The sequence below is a fragment of the Bos grunniens genome, chromosome 23 (genome assembly GCF_055505025.1).
Source record: "Bos grunniens cultivar Pamir isolate PY7600 chromosome 23, Bosgru_T2T1.0, whole genome shotgun sequence".
NCBI classification, from domain to species: domain Eukaryota; kingdom Metazoa; phylum Chordata; class Mammalia; order Artiodactyla; family Bovidae; genus Bos; species Bos grunniens.
This window is the reverse complement of record NC_141187.1, coordinates 43,977,099-44,002,878: the sequence shown is the minus strand read 5'-3', so window position 1 is coordinate 44,002,878 and position 25,780 is coordinate 43,977,099. Positions and strand designations below refer to the sequence as shown.

At 44.5% G+C, this 25,780-nt stretch overlaps 2 long non-coding RNA genes across 4 annotated transcripts in view; one reads left to right on the top strand and one right to left on the bottom strand.

Moving 5' to 3' along the window:
• Window positions 1-19,744, bottom strand: part of LOC147347726 (uncharacterized) — a 24,696-nt gene extending 4,952 nt beyond the window's left edge. The window contains exons 1-2 of one of the 3 annotated variants that reach the window (XR_015152774.1): window positions 19,538-19,744; window positions 4,151-4,292 (exon numbers count right to left, since the gene is read on the bottom strand). This is a non-coding gene — a long non-coding RNA (uncharacterized LOC147347726). The remainder of the gene's footprint in view (window positions 1-4,150; window positions 4,293-19,537) is intronic. The other 2 variants (XR_015152775.1, XR_015152776.1) reach the window with 2 other exon arrangements.
• LOC147347725 (uncharacterized) overlaps window positions 1-25,780 on the top strand; it is a 26,230-nt gene extending 450 nt beyond the window's left edge. Inside the window, exon 2 of the long non-coding RNA XR_015152777.1 lies at window positions 25,412-25,780. This is a non-coding gene — a long non-coding RNA (uncharacterized LOC147347725). The remainder of the gene's footprint in view (window positions 1-25,411) is intronic.

Here is a 25,780-nt window from a genome sequence, read left to right as displayed (position 1 = left end):
GCCTGGTCATGGTGGGCTGGGACCTGGGTAGAGAGGATGATTCCTAGGTGTGTTAAGGGAAGGAGAAGCCCCCTGGGAAGGAGAGAGGTGGCCTGAGGGAGAAGACAGAAGCTGGTGGGGTGGAGGGCAGCAAGAAAATGCACTTTGTGTAGGCACTCATTTATTCAGGTTGGGCCAAGAATGTCCTTCAGGGCCTGGCTTTCCCCCCCAACCCGCAGATCTGAGGGAGGCCCAGGAGGCATGGCCACCCTCAGCAGGACTGTTTGGGTTGGAGAAGCGATTGTCTTGAATGCCAACTCCAGCAAAACTCTTGAGGACTTTGCCAACCCAGGTGTGGCAAACAATGAAATGTTTTTTTTCCTTTCTTTTCCTTTCTCTTTCCTTTCTTGCCAGAGCGAGGGAATTCTGTGCTTGCCATGGTGTTTTAATTAATTTTTGATGGAAAAAAAGCGGGGCGGGGGGGGGCGGGCGGGTAAGGGAGTTAAAATTAAAGCCTGCTATATAAAAGCAAAGCAATTTCTGGAAGGTCATGAGCTGCGGCTGGCAAGTGCGTCCAGGAGAAACAGTGTGCTTGCTGTTTCGGGAGCAAACCAGCAGAGCACGGCCAGGCTGGAGGGGCTCCCTGGGCTGGTTCGCTCAGGGCGTCACATGAGCCTCCCTGAAGCCGACCGAGGAGGCCCAGCTGCAGGAGCAGCGGCCCATCCATAGCCCGAGGGCCTGTTCTCTGGTCTTTGCTCCTCAGCGCTTCCACAGGAAGGAGGTGGAAGGGTGAGGAGGGAGGAGGCTCTTTCCTCATCACCCAGCACAGCACTCGGCATGCCATAGCACGGGCTCGTGGAGGATAGCCGAGCTCCCCAAAGCTGTCCTAGTCTCTAAAACTTTTCACTGAAGAGGTTCAAGCAAGATCCAGGGGAAAACCATATAGGGATCTCCTTAATATCTCTCTATCATAAACTGTACAAATTAGCTACGCCATTAAGATTTGTGAGAAAGGTGAGAAAAGAAGAGTTTCTTTAAGTGAACAATCCATAATGTATTTCTCCACGTTAGGGACAGAAAACCAGTTTGGTGTAGTGGAAAAGAACAGATGTGGGCCCTGGGTCCAGGCTGCCTGGGTCAGTGGCCTTGCTCTGACATTTTGGGCAAGTTACACCTCATTTATAAATTGATCATGTCAACAGGACTTATCTCACAGGATTGTTGTGACAATTAAATGAGTTGACATATACACTGCCCATACAACAATGCCTGGTACATGGTAAATGCTATTTAAGTATTCTTCTTCTTATTTATTGCTTTGGGTCAGTCATCGCACTAGGAACATTCCATAGCTTGTTTTGTGTTTCACATACAACGTCTCTATCAAATAAACACAATTTATTTTATAATTGAAAAAACTGAATCTAAGCAAGATGCAGTCATTTGCGCATCTGGCGATTGTTGGACACTTGTATTTGAGCCTAGATCTGTCTGACTCCAAAGTCTGTGCTTTTTCTAAATTCCACTCGAGGTGACATGTGTGGATCCTTCCCTCCTTGCCGTCCTGTCAGCCTTCTCTCAACCACCAAAGGTTAGAAAAACAGGGCACTGAGGTTAGGTTCTCCCCAGACTCCGACAGAGGAGCAGTTGTATCTCCATCAGAGAAAATTCTGAGCCCCAGTAACGGTTCTAGCTGCAGCGGAGTACTTAGAGGAAATGAATTTAGGAAGTCTCAATTAGAGACCTCTCAAGATTTCAAGGATTAGATGAGAAAAATATGAAGCAGTTGAATAATCATTCTGCTCTGATTGGAGAGGCCAAATTCCCTTTACGTAATGAAGATGATAGTTCCAGGGCTCAGGAATAGAGTTCTCAGCTACTGCATATTAAAAACAATAGAGCTTCAAAAATATCCAATCAACCCAGCCCAGCTCTAGGGGAACTTAAGTCTGAGCCACTGGGTATAGACAGCCATGTGTCCCGTGAGTAAAACCACATCCCATGAGATGTAACCGTGGAGACTGGCAGGAGAAAAGGGAGACCAAAGTGGGACTGTTGCTAGAGACCAGAATTGCATTATAGTTCTTCTGACTTGACCTCGTGCTGTCCTCTCGACCTGATAATTCTGAGATGAACCTCTCTGGTTGTATCTAGAAACTATTCCTTCTGTACAATGGTCACTAGCTCAGATGACGTATTTTTTAACTTTTTATTTTCTATTGGGGTATATCTGATTAACAGTGTTATGATAATTTCAGGTGAACAGCAAAGGGACTCTGCCAAACATATACATGTATCCATTCTCCCCTAAACTCCTCTCCATCCAGGCTGCCACGTAACATTGAGCAGAGTTCCCTGTGCTGTACAGTAGGTCCTTGTTTGTTATCCATTTTAAATATAGCAGTGTGTACACGTCCATCCCAAACTGCCTATCTCTTACCCCCATCCTGATGACCTTTAAAGTTTAACACATTGAAGCCATCTGGGCCTTCGTGTGGACATTTCCAAGTGCTGTTTCTATGTACAGCTGTTTTGCAATCTCACCTAAGAATCTGTACAGCTGGTATGTCTTGCCCTACTTTTGGGATTGAAACAGCTAGTTGGAAGAAAAATAGTTTTTTTCTTTAATTTCAATAGACTTTTAAGACTTTCCTAATGAAGTATTGCATACATACAGAAAAGCACATAGATCACTAAGTTTGTACCTCAATGAACTTTCACAAAATGAACATATCTGTTCAACAACCAGAACATTATCAGCATCTAAGAAAGCCCTGGCAAATTTCCATCAATTATTACTACTTCCCTCCGAAGGTGCCCACTCCTGAGTTGTAACACCACAGGTCAGTTTTATTTGCGTTGAGGCCACAACTGAGTAGAACTGTACTTTACATATTCTTTCTGGTCTGGCTACTTGGCATTATATTTGAAAGCTTTTCATGTATACATATAATAGGAGTTCATTTATTTTCATTGCTGTATAATATTCCATTTTACAATATATTTATTCATTCTGTTGTCCATTTAATGGACATTTGGGTTGGTTACAGTTTTTTTTTTTTTTAATGTTTGCTGTGGGTTTGTCATATATAGCTTTTATTATGTTGAGGTATGTTCCTTCTATTCCTGCTTTCTGGAGAGTTTTTATCATAAATGGGTGTTGAATTTTGTCAAAGGCTTTCTCTGCATCTATTGAGATAATCATATGGTTTTTATTTTTCAATTTGTTAATGTGGTGTATTACATTGATTGATTTGCGGATATTGAAGAATCCTTGCATCCCTGGGATAAAGCCCACTTGGTCATGGTGTATGATCTTTTTAATGTGTTGTTGGATTCTGATTGCTACAGTTTGATTGGTTACAGTTTGAGACTATTATGAATAGTTCTTTCCTGACTTATAAGTGAGGAAGGGGACCCCATTGGTGACTGCTGAGTATAGGCACAGTCAGACATGCCTGGGTATGACTTGGGGCCTCTGACCATCAAGAGATTCCTTAAAGGGAAGTTATCTCCCCACTGGTTTGTCAATTCTTGAAATGCTTTTGATCAAGACAAAGATTTTCAAAGAAATATCTCTGAGAGAGGAGACCTCTGGAGAGGAAAACAAGCAAAAGCAAAAAGAATGTGAGGAGAAACCACTGCGGGTGGGCCCTGGTACCTGGGTGGAAGTGGAATTCCAAAAGAGATGGAGCAGGATGAGGGGAAAGCCTGGAGGCAGATGCAGAGTGAAGCTGGTAGTGCTCCCGTGGGAATTCACCTCCAAATCATCCATCTCACGGAAAAGATGAATTAGGACTCTGCTTTGAAGGTCTTTAGAGAAAAAGTCACGCTCAAGGGACAAGGAAGTGTTGCCATTTTTCTTAGAGTCTGAGAGCAATGAAGATAAATGGGCAGAACACCAATGACTGTCAAAATTCAAGCTCCTCCTTCCCTAGTAAAATGCTCCTGATGGACAAATACTATCCGATCAGCGACTATTTCTAGCACCCTCTGGGTTGGGCCAAGGGAATATGTGTAGAATCAGGATTTGTCACTCTGAGCCACAGCAATTAAGAAGACAGAGCTTTCTCCACCCTCAATTTTTCTTTCCCTGGCTGGATACTAAGCACATCTAATTCCTATGAGACAGCAAAGCTATGAGATGTCAGCCTCTCCATCCTTGACTTACCTCATTGAGGAAGTTGGTGCCCGCCTGGCACATCTGCATTGGACTGTTCTGTGAATGAGACATAGACTCCTGCTGTAAATCACTGAAGGTTGGGTTTATTTGTTACAGCAGCTAGTGTTACCCTCACCAATGCAGTTGGCTTCTGAAATAACTCACAGTATCCACAGAAAGGGGAAAAAAAGAACAAAGTCATTATATTACTGCCATTTGATTTGATAGAAGATAAAAAATGAGAAGGGAGGTGAACTCAAAAGAACTTTCCTCAAACTTTCTTAAGTCATTGGAGAATATTCACTGTTAGTATAAAAATAGGACAATGATAATGTCAACACATAATATCTGAGCCTAATAGATTTACACTCCCCCAATTTGCATTTTAATTTCCTGGAATTGGCTCATGACACATTCTTATGTGGGATTCAACATTTAGCAACAAATAAGAGTCCCTTTTCTCTTGGCACTTCTTATTCCTCCCTCCCCCTCACCCCAGTCCTCCCCGCTGCTTTCTTCTTCCCACAAAGCTCATTTTTGGCAAAACAATTTTCATAAACCACACATTTTAATGAATTAAGCGTAGCCCCACAGTCACACTCGCCTTCTCCCAGAGTCCCCTGGCTGACACACGCCTCCAGCTATGGGAATTCTCCCTTACCCCTCTAGGAAAGAAAAAACATGCATTAAAAATTCTGTCTATAAGTAGACAAGCTATGCAGAATTCGATGGCTCTTCTACTTTTACTTTTTGGAAAATGCAAGAAGGAAGATGATTTTCAAACATTGTATGTCTTCTGAGAAACTAAAAAATCCAGCGCTCTTTTGCTTTTGGCAGTAGCAGAACTGGTTACGATCACAAATCCGCCAATTCCCCCTTTATCCTTTTCAGGGGGAGCTTCACGGACTGGCTGCTGTCTTGTCAGAGAAGAACGTTCAGATGTTTGACAACAGGGAAATTTTAAAGAATTCCAAAGAAGAAAAGGACCTAATAAGTCACAGTTTCCAACCTTCTTATTTTAATAGCGAAGTTCACGTAGGTGGTTTAACTTGTCCAAAGTCATCCCATCAGCTGATGGCTTTTGGGCAGTTCAGCTACAGTTGACCTTTATAGTTCACGTCACATGGAGTTTCAGGCACGTGACCTTCCTGGGTCATCGTGTCAGACAGCTGACACTGATAGAACCACTTCTCTTGACAGATTAGGGGTCAGGTGAGCGCTAAGAACGCCAGGTCTTAGGAGCTAGCCCATCACTGAATCCATATCCTCAAATCCAACAAACTTTCTTTGTTCTTTGGGGGTGGGGGGGTGGGTGGGGTGCCGACTACACATTAGCTGCTTGACTAGACAAAGACATGACCCCTGCCCCCCAAAAGCACACAGTTCCCCGAGGGCAGATGAATAAACAGACAATTCCAACGTGGTATGATGAGTGCTTCTAGCAGGCAATCGCTTCCACAGCAAGGGTGGCTTTTCCCAGGAAGAACACAGCAATAGGGCAGCAGTGCCTCGCTGAATCATTCAGTGAGGAGGCACCAGCAGCTCTGCCTCCCAACTCGGGAACATCTTACCCAGCCTCCTCCCACCCACCATCCCCGCCTGTGGGTTTGGAACCGAGAAAGACTTTGGGAACTAAAGATCATGGGCTAATAGGATGCTAAAAGGGAAGCCACCCTCACCACCCACCACCAGAGGTAGTTCGTGTTATTCCTGAGCCCTGCACTTTGTTTCGTGACTCCAGCTCCTGCCACTTTGCTGGGTTTGAAAGTGTTGCTTATCCAGAGAGCTCCGAGATTGCTTTTGGCAAAGGACTCGAGGCAGGCAGTTCCAACCCTCCTTGCTGTCTCTCTCTTGTTGCCAAAATATAAGACTCTTGGTTTTATGGGAAATGCGTGTGGATTCTCCTTCCAATGATAACCTGAGACGGCAGTTAAAATGAAGTAGGAGAGGAAGACTGGGAATCAAGAGAACTAGGATTTGGCTCTGAACTGACTACTTGTTAAAATCATCTCTTAGGTTTCTAACAATTCTGGCTCCACATACACTCAAAACGTTACTTCATTTTAGAGAATGAGTCCGTATTACACACCAGTCATCTTAATAGGGAATGGGATAAAATGATGAAAACCCCGACCCCCTAACAAGTGGATTCCCTAGAGGGTTAAGCAGTTGAGGTGTGGGATCCCAAAGCTGTGCATGGACGTCTGTGAGGCTCAGAAGAATGGTACCATGTACCTTCTGATTCACTAAAGAGAACCAGAGTAGGCCACCCCAAAATATGTCCCTTTGGCATATGGTTTTGAGAAGCAGCAGCAGCAGGAAGGGCTCCCCACACACCCCTCTTTCTATCTGAAAGTAGGGCCCAGATTTTCCATGAGAAAGGTGCTCATCCTTCACCAGGAAGAGGTGAATATTCTTGCACCCAAGAAGGGAAGTTGATACGGAGATGAATCTGAAAGAAACCTACTAGGATTACCTTTATCTTCCATTGGGCTCCCCGTACATTTCCTAGTCACTTCCCCATAATTCACTGCTCCTAGGCCAAACCCTTTCTCCTCTGTCTTGTCACATCTCCGCAATGTATCTTTCTTTGAGGAAATGGCATATAAGCTCTCAGACCTGTCTACTTCTTTGGATTTTCCTTTCTATGAAGGCTCCCGTGTCATGTAAAAATATTAACATCAAATAAAAGTGTTGTTTTTCTCCTGTTAATATGTCTTTTGTTGGTTTCATTCTCAGACTGTGTCAGAACTTAAGAGGGTAGAAAAAAAAGTCTTTCTTCCTCTATACCACTTTTTTCTCTTCCTTGAGAGGCTGGCCTACAGGGACCACAACAAAAAAAACTCGCATAAGCTTCCGTCAATGGAGAGCACTTCAGGAGATCAGAGGGAGAGAGAGGGGGTTCAAGGACGTTTATTTCCCTCTCTGGAAAGTGAAAGTGAAGTTGTGTCTGACTCTTTGTGACCCCATGGACTGTAGCCTACCAGATTCCTCCATCTGTGGGATTTTGCAGGCAAGAATACCAGAGTGGGTTGCCATTTCCTTCTCCAGGAGATCTTCCCGACCCAGGGATTGAACCCGGGTCTCCCGCATTGTAGGCAGACACTTTACCATCTGAGCCACTAGGGAAGCTAGGGCTTCCCTTCCCTCTCTGGAAGGATGGCTCAGTTGAAAGCCACTGCTCATCCTCAACAGACCTACCCACTAGCTCACCTTCTCCCTGGGGACAGCTCCGCTGCCGCTGGCCCTAGATTTCTACACCAGTTCTTATGGTTGCACTCAACTCCACCCACTAGTTTATAATTAGTCCCTTGTCGATAAACTCTCCTTTAGTCTAGACTGATCAGAGGGTCCATCCGTTTCCTGCTGGGACACTGGCTAATATAGACATGGAGGCCACTTTTGAGATGTGTGTACCTCGGAGGTCGATGAGGGAATAGCGAGATGAAGAGAAGGAAGGGGCAGGACACAAAAGTGGGAAAGTTATCCCAGAGGAAAACAAAGCCAAGTCTTGGAAAGTATCTTGTAGGTAAGGAACTTCCAACTAAGGAGATGATGAGAGGGAGAGATCATTTCAGAGACAGGTAAGGTAATTCAACAAAGGTAATCATCAAAACCAATGTAAACTCAATCCAAAACAATCATAAAATTTCTTTGCTCATTCAACAAATACTTTTTGAGTGCTTGTGTTGTGCCAATTTTTTTATTCCTTATGTGGACAGCTGTCATGAAGCTGAGAGAAAGGGCTTATACTATTAAAATAAGTCATGCTTTCTTCCTTTTTTTCTTTGTATTCTTCATCATCTTTCTAGCCTTCTTTCCCTCCAGCTTTCTTTCCCCAGTATGTACATAGCTTCCACTTCCAGAAGGAAAAACATCCCAAAAGTCAGATTTTAAAGACAGGATGAAAAAACTTGCCTGAATTATTGATTCATAGCTTTATAATGCACCCAGGATAGTAAGGACATTTATAGATTTCATGAGCTGTTTAATATCTATTTGTGGAGCACCGCCATGTGCAGTCATCTTGGACTCATTATGTTTCTTTGGCTGCCCAATGAGTCATAATGAGCCTCTGAAAATGTTAAATAATGGCTTAGAACTAGACGGAATGAAGTAACAGGCAAAGTCAGATATAAAAGTATTATTACACACAGTCTGTAAGAGTGATCAAGACAAGAAGGGGATACAGGGCTTATTATTACACATGTGCACACAAACTTTAAAAAGCTTGCAGTAAAGTTGGGGAGTAGGTGGGGAGCCCTATGAACAAGATCCTTACAAGTTATGGGTTGCAGATCTATTTTCCATTAATATTCAAGCAAGAGGGGGCAGGGAGCTCAAATTATGGAGAAGAAATAGAAAAGCCAATGGAGACCCTTTTGAGAAGATGGAGCCCTATACTGAGAGGATAAAAGAGACTTTATACTCCAGCACTTAAAATGAAGAGGAAGAGATCATTCCTAAACAGGGCATAAGAAATAGCTACACTTCTCTCCCTATTAACCTCTGGGCCTCCAAAGAAAGCCAGCTGAAGCAAAGCAGGACAAAAAAATTCTATTTGAACACAATGAAAAGTATCTTCTGTAATGAGAGCCATATTTTGGAAAAGTATTAATGTAATTTTCCCTTTGATTTTGCAAGTATAGGTCCTTCTTCCTAATTGATTCCAGGGTCATCTGTCCAGAGGTCTGTGGGTATGTTACATACAGTATGCAAAGAGAAAGAAAGAGCTGATATTGAGGCTTTTGATATTCAAAATCTAAAAAAAAAAGTTTTTTGAAGCAAGACAATAGCAAAAAGACCATTTTTTCCCTCAGATCCATGGGAATTCCTTTATCTCCTCCTTTGACCTGCTAAGCACCAACCAGAAGCACCCAGAATCTCAGTGTTCTCCTGCAGATAGAAAAGTTATTCCCCTGGAGATACAACCTGCTTGTTGCTCCAGGGGAGGAGGAGATGCCTCAGTGGAGCACAGATGAGTCCTCCCCTTCCTGTCCAGGAGATGATGAGTGGATAAAGGCAGTTGGGGGAGGGCTTGATTTAGGAGCATCCCAAAGGAATTGATGCTGACACCAAGGGCCAGAGCACTGAGACAACACAGAAGAGCCCAGCATTGTTAGGAGGATGGGGTGGAGTTCGAGCCGAGGTCTACATTGCACTTCTGGGAGATGAGGTCAGACTGTTTATGGTAGTGAGAGATGGAACAAACCAACAGGAAACAGTTCAGTTCAGGTCAGTTGCTCAGTCATGTTCAACTCTTTGCGACCCCATGGACTGTAGCAGGGCAGGCCTCCCTGTCCATCACCAACTCCCGGAGTTCACTCAAACTCATGTCCATTGCATCACTGATGCCATCCAACCATCTCATCCTCTGTCGTCCCCTTCTCCTCCTGCCTTCAATCTTTCCCAGCATCAGGGTCTTTTCAAATGAGTCAGTTCTTTGCATCAGGTGGCCAAAGTATTGGAGTTTCAGTTTCAGCATCAGTCCTTCCAATGACTATTCGGGACTGATTTCCTTTAGGATGGACTGGTTGGATCTCGTTGCAGTCCAAGGAACTCTCAACAGTCTTCTCCAACACCACAGTTCAAAAGCATCGATTCTTTGGTACTCAGCTTTCTTTATAGGCCAACTCTCACATCCATACATGACCACTGGAAAAACCATAGCTTTGACTAGATGGGCCTTTGTTGGCAAAGGAAATAGTTAGGCCATGTTTAAAAATAGAAGCCTGACCTAAAATCTGCCCAGAAGGCCAACTCCTTATCTACGATAATCAGCCTAGGCAGGCAGCCTAATACAAGTCAGTCTTGCGGGAAGGAAGCCAGATTGCTATCCCTAGTGAGACTCCAGGAAGCTGAACAATAACTTCTATAATAATCAGCCCCAAATGGCCAGTACTTGATTAATAACTGACATCTTTCCTAACCTTTGTCCCCACCTCCATCTTAGGGCCAATCAGAAAAAATCAAATGCACACATCCCCCAGTCAATCACATAGGATGCCCTGCCTGTCTCCAGCTTCCCCACAACATATCCAATCAGGGCACACGTTTCCTGCCTTCCCTTTTTCCCACTGTCAAGCTTTCCTACTCCTCTGCCTGCCCTTGAGTCTGCCAAAATGCAAGTGATGGTGCTGACTCCCTTGATCCATACCAAGCTCAAAATAAATAGCCTTTGCTTTTCTCATCAGGTTGGTCTTCATTTATTTCCATAGTACAGAAGCTTATCTTGAAGCAAGTTGGTCTAATCTAGAGGCCCTATGGCAGGGTAATTTGGTCAGAATGTTTTTGTCTCCCTGAAATTCATACTGGTTTCCCTGGTGGCTCTGAAGTAAAGAATTCACCTACCAATGCGGGAGATGTGGGTTCGATCTTTGGGTTGGGAAGATCCCCTGGAGAAAGAAATGGCAACCCACTCCAGTATTATTCTTGCCTGGAAAATCCCATGAGCAGAGGGGCTTGGCAGGCTACAGTCCATGGGGTTGCAAAGAGTGAGACGCTGAGCAACTAACACACACACATACTTAAATGACTACACCGTTGACTTTGTTGTTATGTCCCCAATAGTTGACTCATCCAGAAGAGCAGAATAGTTAGATGCAAAACATTGAAACCGTATTTTCTCTGTATGCTTCAATTGTAGTATAAGCAAAATGTTCAAATACAACAGAATAAAAAACTAACAACATATTTTTCCATTCTTGTGCTAAACGGTTCTGGGATAAAGCATAATTTCCTGGTTTTGAGCTGAATAATGCTGGAACCAGGCAAAAATTACTAAATTATCAATAAATACTTGCTCCTGGCACATTAGACAGTGTAACTACTAAAATAGCGAGCATATTAGTTCTGTAGCCAGCACCTTTACTGAATTCATTGATTAGTTCTAGTAGTTTTTTGGTGGAGACTTGAGGGTTTCCTATAAATAGTATCATGTCATCTATAAATAGTAACAGTTTTACTTTCTCCCTTCCAAGCTGGATGCCTTTTATTTCTTTTTCTTGTATGGTTGCTGTGACTAGAACTTCCAATACTATATGAAATAGAAGTGGTAGAGTGGGCATCCTTGTCTTGTTACTGATTTTAAAGAAAAAGCTTTCACCGTTCCATTATTGAATATGATGCTACCTGTGGTTTGTCATAAATGGCCTTTATCAGGTTGAGATAAGTTCCTTTTATGTCAGCTTTGTGGAGAGTTTTCATCAGGAATGGTGTTGAATTTTGTCAGATGCTCTTTCTGCATCTATGTGGAGATGATCATACATAGCAAATATAGGTAATATTTTATAATAATTTTAAATGGAGTATAATCTATAAAAATATGGAATTACAATGTTGTACATGTGAAACTAACATAACATTGCACATGAACTAAACTTTAAATACATAAATAACATTCAAATAAAATGGCTAACTTATCAAGACTACCAGTCTCTTCATCAAAGCTCACTTTTAGATACTCACATCTGTGCCTACCAACCCATAGCTACTGTGCATTGAAATTCTGCCTAATCCCAACTAGTTCCCTGCCTTGCAAAACCCACCGTAAAGCTACTCAGTGCAAGCCTAAGTAATCTACCCCTAGTAACCTTCCCCTGACTTCTCCCTTCTGAGATGCTTCTAGATTCTGTCAAGGTGAAATTCCCCCTCATTGCAATAAGGCAAAATAACCTCTCTTTTCTCCACCAGCACTTTTTCCTTCTGGCAGTCTTTTAGGATAAGCCATAGCCGATGCTTTTTGGTATTGTATGGCCGGCCGTGGAATCCTAGGGAAAAAGAGCCACGAAACTTGCACACGGCAACAGGAAACAGATGAACTCCTTCTGAGCAAAAGTGCCTGCAACTCAGGAGGTCGAAGACCAAAAGTCTACACAGGAGAAACTATAAACACAGCCCGTCGTGGCAAATGCAGGGGCGGTCTCTGTACGTGGCAGAAACTAATCACCTACTTTTATTTTCCATTATTTCCTGCACACAGAAAGAGCAAGAGTTGAATTAAAGAAGGGTATAAAAAGGAACATAGCAAACACCTACATAAATGTAAGCATAGATACAACGGGTAATAGGGAGCACACAAGTTAAAGGGCTCGTTTTTCACCCTTTTCATTCTTTTTATTCAAGTGACTCAGTACGTTAGAAAAAAAGTACAGAGGGAGGAGGAAGAAGAGAAAAAGAAGGTGGCCCCAGTTTTCCTGAGGCCCTTTAGCTGGGATAACTCCACACTCTCCTTTCCAAGCCTGCACAAAGAGAGGCTAAAAGGATGGGCCTGAGACTTCCCTGGCGGTCCAGTGCTTAAGAAGTGGCCTTGCAATGCAGGGGACACCGGTTTGATTCCTGGTTGGGGAACTAAAAATCCCATGCGCCACGGCACCCTCACGCCACAATTCCTGAGTCTGATGAGCCAAAACGAGAGATCCCACATGAGACAAAGAAGATCCTTCGAGCCACATCCAAGACCCCACACAGCCAAATGGGTTAATTAATTTCAAAAAAGAGGAGGGGCCTCTATGGACAATGGAAGAAACCCAAAGAGCACATGGATCCAGTGCTCCCAGGCTTCACAGGTTCCCTTTGCACACGCGCTCGGTCCTTACTCATGGCTCCAGGGCCCACCTGTGGTGCCTCAGTTGTGGAAGGGGGCTCAGAGTTGGACTTCTTGTTTTCCACATAAACCTTCAGCCTATATCTGGACACCTGTAATGAATTATGCTTTTTTTTTTTTTTTGTCGTTACATCACTAAGTCATGTCCAACTCAGCGATCCCACGGACTGCAGCATGCCTCCTGTCCATGGAGCCCATGATGCCATCCAACCATCTCATCCTCTGTTGCCCCGTCTCCTCCTGCCCTCAGTCTTTCCCGGCATCAAGCTCTTTTCCAACGAGTCAGCTCTTCACATCAGATGGCGAAAGTATTGGAGCTTCAGCATCAGTCCTTCCCTTACCCAGGTCTACAGATCTCCTCCGTGTCACCACCAATCCTGAATGCTTTATTCCCTCTGCCAGTCTGTCCAGTGAGAACTGCAGAGAACTGGCTTCTATATTCAGCTTCCAGATGCATGGCTGTGGAGTCTTGGAAGTAGCCAGAGCTCTCTCAGCTCCACCTCAGTTGAGCTGTCATCTCCCCACTGCTGGCTCTGATCACACCTCCCTGATTTCTTGGGCCATGACTGCCCCGTGTCAGGCCTCTGGAAGGACCTCAGGCTGCACAGTAGCAGGTCCACCTCGCTTGCTCTCTGCCCCATGCCCACCCACCTGGCAGCCCAGAGCTGCCAAACTTCCTGGTGTGACCCGGCAGAAAGGCCCTGGATTCCTTATGCTGGCAGACACAGTGCTGGTTCTGTTTCTCTCCTTCTATTGCCTCCTTCTAGGCCAGTCCCCAAACATCTGTCCTCCAAACATCCCTTTGCCTAAATGAGTGAGTCCTTCAACCTTGTACGTCTCCTTACGTCACCACTGCAATACCATCTTGTTACAGACAAATTGCTTGAAAGAAATAAGATTGTCTAACTTCGGGCGGGGGGAGAAACTTGATGGAAAGATAAATATTTAAATACTTAATGGTGAGAAAATATTGCACTTTTGTGTAACTCCATAGAGCTGAAACTATCGGTGGAAATTATAAGAAGGAAACTCTTAGCTAAAATAAAGGAGACTTTCCTAACAGTGATGTGAAAATGAACAACCCACTTGTAGAATTTTTAAATTTGGGTGCAGATTATTTGGATGTATTCTTTTTGTGAGGGTTGCCCAGGTGGCTTAATGGAAAAGAATCTGCCTACCAATGCAGGAGATGCAGGAGACGCAGGTTCGATCCCTGAGTCGGGAAGATCCCCTGGAGAAAGGAATGGCACCTTGGTACAGTATTTTCCAGGTATTCTTGCCTGGAAAATTCCATGGACAGAGGAGCCTAGCAGGCTACATACAGTCCATGGGGTCACGAAGAGTTGGACACAACTGAGCATGGTAACTTGTAACTTGTATCGAGCAATGCACTTAGGTCTTAGCACTCGTCCGTATGTATGGTATGTCTCAGATACAAGTCACTGAAAATGAGCGGGTCCATCCCTTCACTGTTTGAGCCCAAATGACACTTCACTGGAGCCATCATGGGAGAGTCACACCCAGGACGGAAAGCTGGACAGCATCTCAGTTTTCTCAGACTCTACAATTCTGTTTTCTGGTTCTTCCTTAGATAGGGAACTAGCAGAGTGTGCAGGCTCCTGCCAACAAAATCAGCCCTTGAGAAACCACAGCAGCAAGAGGGAAAGCTGGGTTCTGAGCAGTGAGAATGATAATGACCGCACAGAACCTTGAGTCACTGGCCTGTCTTCAATCAGTGTGAATGTGGGATGTGGGGCTGAGGAAGGTGGCTGGAAGGGACAGTGAGAGAAGAGGATGGAAGAAAGCTTTAAAAATTCTGCTCTGGTCTCCCTGCCTCCACCACACCTCCCAGGAGCCTGAGGACAATCCCTGACCACCCATCCCACACAGAAATTGGCTGCAGGGTACTGGTGCCTATTGTCTAAGGTCTCTGGGGTGTTGGGGCGGGGCTACTATTTGAGCAGAAGAAACCCTGGTGGGGGGGAGTGGAATTAAGGCTACATAGCTGCCCTCAGGCTTGCCCCCCCAACACCCCCATCCCCCCCAGGCTGGTGAGCAATCCTTGGAGATGGCCCCCTTCCAGTGCAGTCCCTGGAAGGGCTTAGAGTTCAACCAAACCACAGAGGTTTCTGGTGGAATGATGACCGGTGGTCCTGGGATGACCAGGGCTATCCCCGAGGGCTCATGACCTCTCCCCTTAAGCTCACCTAGGCAGGACTTTGACTGTCCCCAAAGCACAGCACTAGAAAATAGAAGCTGGTATTCCCAGGGGCACCGTGAGCTCATCTGACCACAACTAGACCCCTGAGGAGTTCTGATGCTGAAAAAACTGGTATTTGTACAACAAATAGCATCTGATACCAAAGTATTAAAGGGCTAGGATTTCAACTGATCATGAAAAACCTAAGACCTCCCACATACCTACGGGTTGAAGACAAGTTTCTGTCACCCAGTGATAACTCCAGATTCTGTGCAGTCATTATCATTCTTACCACTCAGAATCCATTTTATATTATCAATAAAATATGGTGAAAAAATTGTGAAGAAAAATAAGGAAATCGAAGCACTACACATGAGAACACTATAGGTTTGGTGATCCTGTTATTCTAAATGTTCTATACAGGCTATTCATTTACTTCTCACAACATGGGCTGGGTACTATTATTAAGGCCATTTTACAGATGAGAAAATAGAGGCATGAATTGGTTAACTGGTCGACAATTACAGGCAGAGCTGGGATTTGAACCCAAGCAGAGTCTAGCTTGTATCACTGAGCTCACTCTCAGGCTGGATGAAGGAGCCCAATGGAAGGGGAAGTGGTGGACAGAGGGCAGTTAAGGAGTGAACCCAGGGGGTGGAGTATTAGATTAAGGAGCCCTTCCTGAAAGCATAGAATGGATAAGGAATAGAAGCTACAATAGGAAATATAAGACACATATAGAGGCTGAAGTCAGAGTGTCAACATTCAGACCTGGAAAGTGGAAAAGAGGCAGAAAATAGAATTCTATAATATCTATGTTGTTGTTTAACTGCTAAGTCATGTCCAACTCTTCGTGACCCCATGGACTGTAACCTGCCAGGCTCCTCTGTCCATGGGATTTTCCAGGCAAGAATACTGGAGTGGGTTGCCATTTCCTTCTCCTGGGGATGTTCTTGACCCACGGGTCCAATCTCTGTCTCCTACATTGCTAGGTGGATTCTTTACCACTGAGCCACCAGAGAAGCCTAATACCAAACTGCTTAAGGGAGTTCCTAACACCTCCGCTGACTGAATTTCAGTGCCTACACTCTCTACCTGTCCTGTGGTGGGGGGTTTATCAATAAAATCCTGAGCCCTGAAGTCACCAGCCCAGTGGCTTTCATTTAGGGGGTCTCCTGGTCCAACACCCAGAGTCGGTACCAAGAGAGAAGCAGGGTGGAAAAAGCAGAGCCACGTGAAGGAGGCAGAGGTCACCTCTCCCCGAGATAGCTGGCTAAATGCACACACGGACTGCAGCCCACGAGCCAATCCCGCCTGCCGCCTCTTGTTCTGAACCATCTTTTATTGGGGCCAGAGATACACGCCCATTCGTTTACCAATTGTCTGCAGCCAGTTTTGCCCTACGACCACGGAGTAGTTGGGACAGAGACCGCATGGCCCACAAAGAGAACAAATTATTTACTACCTGGCCCTTTACAGAAAAAGTTTGCTGACCCCTGCCCTAAGTTGGAGAAGGCAATGGCACCCCACCCCAGTACTCTTGCCTGGAAAATCCCATGGACGGAAGAGCCTGGTGGGTCTCGAAGAGTCGGACATGACTGAGCGACTTCACTTTCACGTTTCACTTTCCTGCATTGGAGAAGGAAATGGCAACCCACTCCAGCGTTCTTGCCTGGAGAATCCCAGGGACGGCGGAGCCTGGTGGGCTGCGGTCTATGGGGTCGCACAGACGGACACAACTGACGTGACTTAGCAGCAGCAGCAGCAGCCCTAAGTTAATGTTTCTCAGTCAAAATGTGGCCGGCCATTTTAACCCTTGCTTGTCGCCATCCCTCCATCTGTCCTCAGAGGACTCTTCCACTCACTCCCTCTGTTTCACCCCCATCCTCCACCCACGGCCACCATGTGGCTCACTAACTGGGATTCATCCATCATCTGGGGGCTCCCGGTGGAACGTTCAGTGCCTTTGTCGGCATCTGAGCAATGAGAAGGGTGGTTTCTATTCCCCTGTGAGGTGCCGTGTGTGTGTGTGTGTGTGTGTGTGAAAGTCGCTCAGTCATGTCTGATTCTGCAATCCCATAAACTGTAGCCCGACAGGCTTCTCTATCCATGGAATTCTCCAGGCAAGAACACTGGGGTGAGTGGCCATTCCCTTCTCCAAGGGATCTTTCTGACCCAAGGATCGAACCTAGGTTTCCTGCATTGCAGGCAAATTCCTTATCATCTGAGCCGTGTCCGACTGTGCGACTCCATAGACGGCAGCCCACCAGGCTCCCCCGTCCCTGGGATTCTCCAGGCAAGAACACTGGAGTGGGCTGCCATTCCCTTCTCCAGTGCAGTAAAGTGAAAAGCGAAAGTGAAGTCGCTCAGTCGTGTCCACCTCTGCAAGGTGTTGCCCATCTGTAAATCCAGCCTCCTTGATGGTGGGTGAAGGGAAAGGGGAAAAGCCGTGAACAAGAAGGGGGGCAGTTCCCTCAGCCATAACGTCACTCAATTTATACAAAGAAGAGAGGGAATTTGACTTACTGCTCAAGGAGGAAACAAAAATACAGCAGAATCTGGGGCTGGGAGAGAAAGAAGGGGCTCTCTGGCCGATCTGTTGGCCTTGCCTGGACTCCATCCCCCTGCCGAGATAACATTTCACTGCCTGAGAGGAGCAGGCAGCTCCCCAACTGCAGGGGCTCATGACTTGGCTGGCTGTTCGGCTTTGCTGACACACTTTCTTTCTTCTCAAGTTAGATGAGCTCACAAATCACCTCACACTTATTTGCAAAGTCCATATGTGCGATACAGGCGAGACGGTCAGCCTGAGCACAGGAGAAAGGGGTGAAGAGAAGGAAGCGATGGAGGGGCAGGGATGTCTGGCCAGACGCAGACGGAGTCTTCCTCAAATCAGGCCACGGTTTATAGAAGGAGTTAAAATTAAACCAAGGACTCATTTCCAAGCTCTCTGACATTGGAAAGGCTCCCTCCGCCACCCTTGGAATGCAGTGCAATGAACAGCAGAGAGCACGTGACATCACATCCAGAGAAGCATGAATCATGGAATCACATTGAGGGAGAAGCAATGAATTCCAGACGCTATAGAACTAGGCTGGAGGTGGATGCATACTCTCTCTCTCTCTCTTTTTTTTAAACATCTTTTTTAAAAAACAATTTCATTTATTTATTGGGCTTCCCAGGTGGCTTGGTGGTAAAGAAAATCTGTCTGCCATTGCAGGAGGTGCAAGAGATTGCGGGTGTCAGGAAGATCCCCTGGAGAAGGAAATGGCAACTTACTCCAGTATTCTTGCCTGAAGAAGCCCATGGACAGAGCAGCCTGGTGGGATCCAGGCTCCCCTGGGTCTTCCCCATGTGTCCATAGGGTCACAAAAAGTCAGATGCGACTGAGTACATACACACATATTCATTTATTATTTAGTTTTGGCTGTGCTGGGTCTTTGTTGCCATGCGGGCTTTTTTCTAGTTGCAGAGAGGGGGCTAGTCTCTAGCTGTGGTGAGCAGGCTTCTCACTGAGGTGGCTTCTCTTGTTTCAGAGCACAGGCTCTAGGGTGTGTGGGCTTCCGCAGTTGTGCCCGTGGGCTCAGTCGTTGTGGCTCATGGGCTCCAGAATGTAGGCTCAACAGCTGTGGTGCATGGGCTTAGTTGCTCCATGGATGTGGGATCTTCCCGGATCAGGGATCCAACACGTCTCTCCTGCACTGGCAGGCGGATTCTTTACCACTGAGCCACCAGGGAAGCCCTCTCTCTGACTGTTGCCTCTAAGTTCTCCCAGTGGTTTTGCCTGTCCTGCCACATTTTTATCCAGGGAAAGTCACATCCCCTGAGAGCTACCACATGTGGATTGGTAGCTGGTAGAATACGGCTCCAAGCCCTTCCTCCACCCTCCAGCACGCTGTTACCCTGTAACACTGCCTTCGTGACTCTTCAGTGTGACCTCGAAGGAACCGCTAGTTTACAGAAGGGAAAAGGAGAATTTCAGAGACTCGCTTCAGGTCCCCAAGCAAGCAAACTGCCGAGAGATGTTGCACGACTGGTTTTCTGGGAGCTTTCCGCCACATCACGGCTACCTGCGGACCTTCTCTGCCTTCTGTGCACCTCCCTGTGTTTGGGACATTAAACAGCAACCAGAATGGCTGTTCCCTGAGGGCCAGGATGCAGTCATGCTCCTCTGTGCTTCCCTGTACTCCAGCACACTCCCTCTGCCTCACACCAGGCACTCAGTACATTCATGTTCCAAGGTCTTACATCTGCCTGTTTGTTAGCTACTTGACTTGTTTCCTTAGTCATCCTTAAAGGACTGAGTTGTGGTTTTCCTTTAACACGGGGTCAAGCCAGTAACCTCATCCTCTGCCTCCTCGAGATTTAAGTGAAAATAAAATCCTGAGGTTAAGTGGAACCCACCCAATCCACCAAGCATCGATCCCTCTATAGCTTCCCTGCTGTCAAAAATGTCTCCTTTCCTGCCTGGGCATTGCTGCCTTCATTGTTGACATGCTACCTCACTCAGCATCTCCATCTGGTAGTCAGATTCCCTCCTCCCTGCTTGAATTCTATATCTACGTGTTTAAATAAGCCAGAAAACACTCACTGCGCCAGCTCCAAATTAGTTCTTCCTTTCATGCCTTTTCTGCTTCCTGGCTCCATGCCAGACTCTCCCTCCATTAGAATCAGGAAGTGGAGCTCAGAGTCATATGTCTTCACCTAGTTAGCACCTCTCTTCTGGGACAGTTTCTCTTAGGGTGGCTCCCGCACATGCCAGGCTCTGCTCCTAGTGATTCCCAAGTCGTTAGTGTCCGGCGCGGGGGCGGGCAGTGTGAGTCTGAGCTCTGACTTTCAGCATGTGGGAGGTGGGTTGGGGGGAGGGTGCATGTGTTGTCACACGAGATGTTCTGTCTCAGTGATGGAAGGAAACAGTTTCTTGGCCTTGCGTCCAGGATGTGCTTTAAGGAAGCCAAGAAGGATTGCTCATATCTCGAGAAGAGCTATATTTGAAACCTTTATACGGATAACAAAAGCTTGCCACTCCATCTTGTCCACCTCTCTAGCTCTTGTTTTAATTTTAATTTTTTATCCTGAGCTTCATCAAGGTACCTAGAATTCAATCACCCCAAGTCAGGGTTCCATAGAAGTCATGAGCCAGTCTTGGGAAGCTGCCTCAGCTTCATTTTTTCCCTCCATCCCCAATACCATCCTGCATGGCTCTTATCACTCTGGTGGGGATCACTGACTTCCCTGTCTCTCCCTCCTTCCCTGTCTCCTCTGTTCACACAGAGCTGGGCTTGTAATAGAAGGTCAGCAAAAGTCAGTTGAGTGGATAAACAAATGAATGAAAGTTTTGTGACATCCAGATTTTTTCCTCAGACTTTGAAAAAGGATCACAGAAGCAGAAATGACCCAGGGAAATCATCTACATGACTGTTGGATTATTTTTTAGATTTTAAAATACACTGCTTTTGCAGTCCTCCTGTTTCAGCTTCCTGTTACTTTGTACCCACCGCCTCCCATCATTTCTTATGAGCCTGCAGTTGATTGGAGTCAGTGGGAAGTTCTTCAGTGACTAAGTGCCGTAGCTGAGGTTACTCATGAGTCTGTGCTCACCTGGAAGCTGGGCGGGGACATCCTAGCTGTCTTCTGACCTCTTTCTCCATGGGGTCACTCATCACAGTGATTGTGTCCAGCAGCCTGGGAGGTGGATCCAAGAGGAATCTTTCCAGAGAAGAAGCCCCAGTGTACACGTGCTGATCAAGTCTTGGCATCATCACACTTGTTGCTGTTCCGTTGGCCAAAGCAATGCACATGGCCAAGTCCAGAGTCAACATGGGAGGGCCCACACGAGGGCCTGTCACAGTCTAACACCACACCTCCCGTTCTTCCTAAATATGTTTTTGTCTCATATACTGGTGGTTCAAATGTGCTGTGTAGTTGAGTTAACCTTGAATTGATCAACAACATGTACTGAATACTGACTAGAGGCCAAATACCCTGGAAAGTGAAAGAGGACGTGTTAGTTGCTCAGTCGTGTCTCTCTTTGTGACCCCATGGACTGTAGCCTGCCAGGCTCCTCTGTCCAGGGGACCTTCCTAACCCAAGGATCAAACTTGGGGTCTCCCGCATTGTAGGCAGACTCTTTACCATCTGAGCTACCATGGAAGCAAGTGCCCTGGAGTGACAGGAAATAAGATTCTGGCCTCAAGGACTATATATTTAATTTGGGAACCTATAAAGATACATCTTTGAAAGGATTTTAAACTTCCCATTGGTGTTATTTATGCACATCATAAATATATTATTCACTAGAGCCACTGAAGTAAGCACAGTGAAAAAATTAATTATCAGAGTTACTGTGTGATCCAGATTGACATCTTTGTTTCCGTGTGAGAAGGCTGTTGTCTGTTGATGCCAATTCTAAGTACGAGGACTCCAATAATTCTCCTAGAGAAAAATTGCCCCATGAATAAAACATAATTGTAGCTCTTTGTCATGATTATCACAATCCATACAGTTGTTTTGTTTAGCATTTAGCTTGCTCTTAACCACTCATCTCAGTGATCATCCAAAGCTGTCCTGAGGGAGGCGAGTGAAAGACAGTATCAATGAAGGCAGGTTTTACACAGTTCGGTCCTTAACCAGCAGTACTTTGGAAGCAGTTAGAAACGAAGATTCTCAGGCCCCACTCAGATCTACTGAATTGGAAACTCTGGAGGTGGAGTCTAGCAATCTGTGTTTTAACATCCCTCCGTAATTGTGATGGATACTAAGGTCTAAGAATTACTGCCATAAGGACCACAGTGTTCAGTTCAGTTCAGTCACTCAGTTGGGCTGTGGTTTTTTAATGTCGCTATACATTGAGGGGCTTCCCAGGTAGCACAGTGGTAAAGAATCTGACTGCCAATGCAGGAGGCAAAAGAGATGAAGGTTCAACCCCTAGGCGGGGAAGATCCCCTGGAGAAGGAAATGGCAACCCATTCCAGTATTCTTGCCTGAACAATCCCAATGGACAGAGAAGCCTGGCAGGCTATAGTCCATGGCCTATAAAGTCCACTCTTTTTGTCCAAAGAGTCAGACACAACTGAGTGAGCACACACGTATGCATGCTGTTTCCCCAAAGTTCCTAGGTTGAAATCTAATCCCCAGCATCATGGTCTTCGGAGATGAGGCCTCTGGGAGGTGATTAGATCAGGAGGGTGGAACTCTCCTAATTCCATTAGCGCCCTTTTAAAAGAGACCTCAGAGAGCTCCCTTGTCCCTCCCACCACGTGAGGTCACAGTGATAAGATGGCCATCCACGGAAAGAAGCAGGTTTTCACCAGATTCCAAACCCACCGGCGCCTTGGGCATCCTGGCTTCTAGGGCCGTCAGAAGTCTGTGGCACTCTGTTTTAGCAGCCCAAACAAACTAGGACAGGTGACTTAGCTGGGGCAGAAAATTCTAATTACAGGATGACTGCTCACTTGCTTGCCCTCTGGTTACTGTTGCAGCATCTACCCTAACGAGCAATGAGGGATGAAATGTAATGCTTTCCATAAAATTATCCAATTTTTCAGAGGTTAGAAAATCCTCCAGAGAATTTCTATGGTGTGGGTTTAGCATGTTATTTGTACTAATTTAGATATACCAATCAGAAATTTCTTTTTATTCCTCTTCTATAGAAATTTCATACAGATGCTCAGAATTTCAAGTTTAAGTAACTGCTGGAGGAACTCTTTGGTGGAATGCCTACTTTCACTCTTTTTTTTTTTTTCTTACTACAATCCAGGCAACACTGGTAGATGAGAAATCTGAAAATCAGGTCAGAAAGAAAGTAATCATACTTCCTTGAAAAAAAGTTTATTCTCAGACCCAAGATGAATATTATAAAGAATTTCATCACTCCAGAATTGTCAAGCCATCTGGCAAAAGAGCTGACTGATACAATTTCTATTTCATTGACCAGATCTTCATTTCCACTTCCTTTTTTCCTTATAATTGCAAATATTTTCCAGTTAAATCTTTGGAGTTGGCAGTGGTGGTGTGGGTGGTTCATCACTAAAACACTGTTGATTTTTTTCTTTTTAAAACTAAGTGGAGGAAAATTAGAATTATGAATTAAAAGTTTTACACATTCATACTTTTGATCCAACAATAGCATATCTAGGAATTTATACCAATGAAATAAATTAAGAATGTGTGCAAAAAATAGCCGTAAAGTATCCATTTCATCATCATTTATAATAGGAAAAAAACTGAGAACAACCTAAATATTCCACAATAGAAGATTATTTAAAAAAATATTAATATAATTAAGCATACACAGAACTAGAAACTACAGCCATTAAAATGGTAATTGATAAGGATTATAGAAGAATATTAACTGACATGGAAATATATTTAGGATATATCATTAATAGGAAGAAGCAGATTTTAAAATAGTGTGTACAGCTACTTTGTACCCGTTAGGATGGCTATTATAAATTATATATATATGGCAGGAAATAATTATTGATGAGAATGTGGAAAAACTAGAACCCTAATGTATCACTAATGGGAATACACGATAATACAGCCACTGTAGAAAATACTTTGACAGTTCCTCAAAAAGCTGAAGAGAATTATCATGTGATCCAGCAATTCCACACCTAGATATTCAAGTCCAAAGACTTGAAAACAGGATTGAAATTGATACTGTGTGCCAGTGTTCATAGCAACATTATTCACAATAGCCCAAAGGTGGAGACAACCCAAGTGTCCATCGCCAGACAAGCACAATGTGGTGTGTTATTCAGCCATAGAACAAATGGAATTCTGATACGTGCTACCACACGGGTGAACCTCAAAAACACTACGCAAGATGAAATAAGCCAGACACAAATGACAAGAAGTATTCTATGGTTCCATTTATATGATGAATAAGCAAATTTACAGAAGCAGAAAGTAGAACGTGGTTATCCGGGCTGGGAGGAGGAGGTTGGGAGAAAGAGTTATTGATTAATGGGTAGAGAGCTTCTGTTTGGGATGATGAAGAAGTTCAGAAATTAAATAGTGGTGATAGTTACACAACATCCTGAATATTCTTAATATCATTGAATTGTAATCTTAAAAATGGTTAAAATGATCCAGAAGCGACTTAGCAGCAGCAGCAGCATACCATAAAGACAGGGAAGCCTGGCGTGCTGCAGTCCATGGGGTCGCAAAGAGTCAGACACGACTGAGCAACTGAACAACAACAATACTATGAGAAAAAAGGAGAAAAGGAGATGCTAGAGCGGGTGAAATGGGTGGAGGGGTTAAAAAGTACAAATTTAGTTATAAAAGGAATATGTCATGGGGATATAATGTACAGCAGAGTGACTATAGTTAATAATACTGTATTTGCATATTTGAAAGTAGCTAGGAGGGTAGATAATTCTCATCATAAGGGAAAAAAATTGTAATTAAGAGTGGTGACAGATGCTAACTGGACTTATTGTGGAGATTATTTTACAGTATATACTAGTATCAAATCATTACATTTTAAACTAATTTAAATGTACACATTAAACTAATTTAATGTTATGTCAATAATACCTTAAGAAAAGAAAAAGAAAAAAAGCAGTTAAAAAATAAAAAAGAAAAGATTGTATGTACAATATAATATTTTCTACAAATATGTGGTACACATATATATTTTTGGATTTAAGATGTCATCATTGGTAGGAAACTACTTTAACTGAATAACAGCCTTTTAGGAAAAAAGGTAACACTGCCATAGATTCAGTCTGATTTCAGAGATACCAAATTTTGAAAAACTTGGGCCTTAGAAATTAGGAAATGAATACATAAGCATGGAAAACAGTCTGAAAGATACTCACAGCTAGTATTTTCGGTGATGGAATTATTTTGGTGATGGTATTCTTCATTATTCTATTTTTCTTATATATGTATTTAAAATTTTTTCTATATACAGTACTATTTTTGTAATAGCAATTTTTTAAGCTAATTAAAAAATGCTTTTTCTAGAATGATTTTTTTGTTCTTTTTGGAATCCTACAACACACACTCCCATCCTGAAAATAATGAGAGAGAATTAAAATCAATGTGAAAAGACTTTTCTCCTTTCCATCAGGATATGGGAACTTGCCTTCACTAACTCTTTTTTTGCTTCATCCAACCTCCCGGTGCCTGGCATCCACATCAGTATTTACACACTTCATCATTCCTCGGGTGATTTATTTTCCTTGGTCCATTTTGCACAGTGACTAAGTTTCGCAGCACGGAAGTTGACAAGATTTGTCGCTGATATCAATCTTCATGAAGTTTACCGGTGAGAGCTCAGAAAATGGTGGTTCTGAGGAAGCCATGCAGTGGGAGCAGGAGGAATATTGGGCGATGAGAAAAGCCGTGCTTCTTTTTTTTTTGAAAACAGTGTTCGTCGCCCTTGCTCAGATCCTTGATTTACCTAGGTTTACATTCTCTGTGACGCTTTTTGTTTTTTTTTTTTTAACAGAAATGAGCAAAATCTCCCACTCTGCTCCCCAGCCGCTATCACCAAGAGATGAAGAAGGGACGATCCTCACGGTCCCTTCACCATCCCCGGGGCCTGAATCCCAGGGACTGACCTCTGATGTACAGCCAGCCGCTCACAGAGAGCTGGGGCCCTGTTGAGAAAGCCTCATGCTATGGGTCTCCTGAAACTGAAGACACATGGACGGCAGCAGGAAGTTGATTGTGTCTTTTACTGCGTGTGTGTGATGAGCAAGGGCTCTAGGAAGAGGCCAAGTCCCTGACTCCCCTGCTTGCTAACTGTGTGTTCTTTGACAGAACTGCTCTCTGCCTCTATTTCCTCACCAGCAACATGGGGAATAGTTTCTACCTG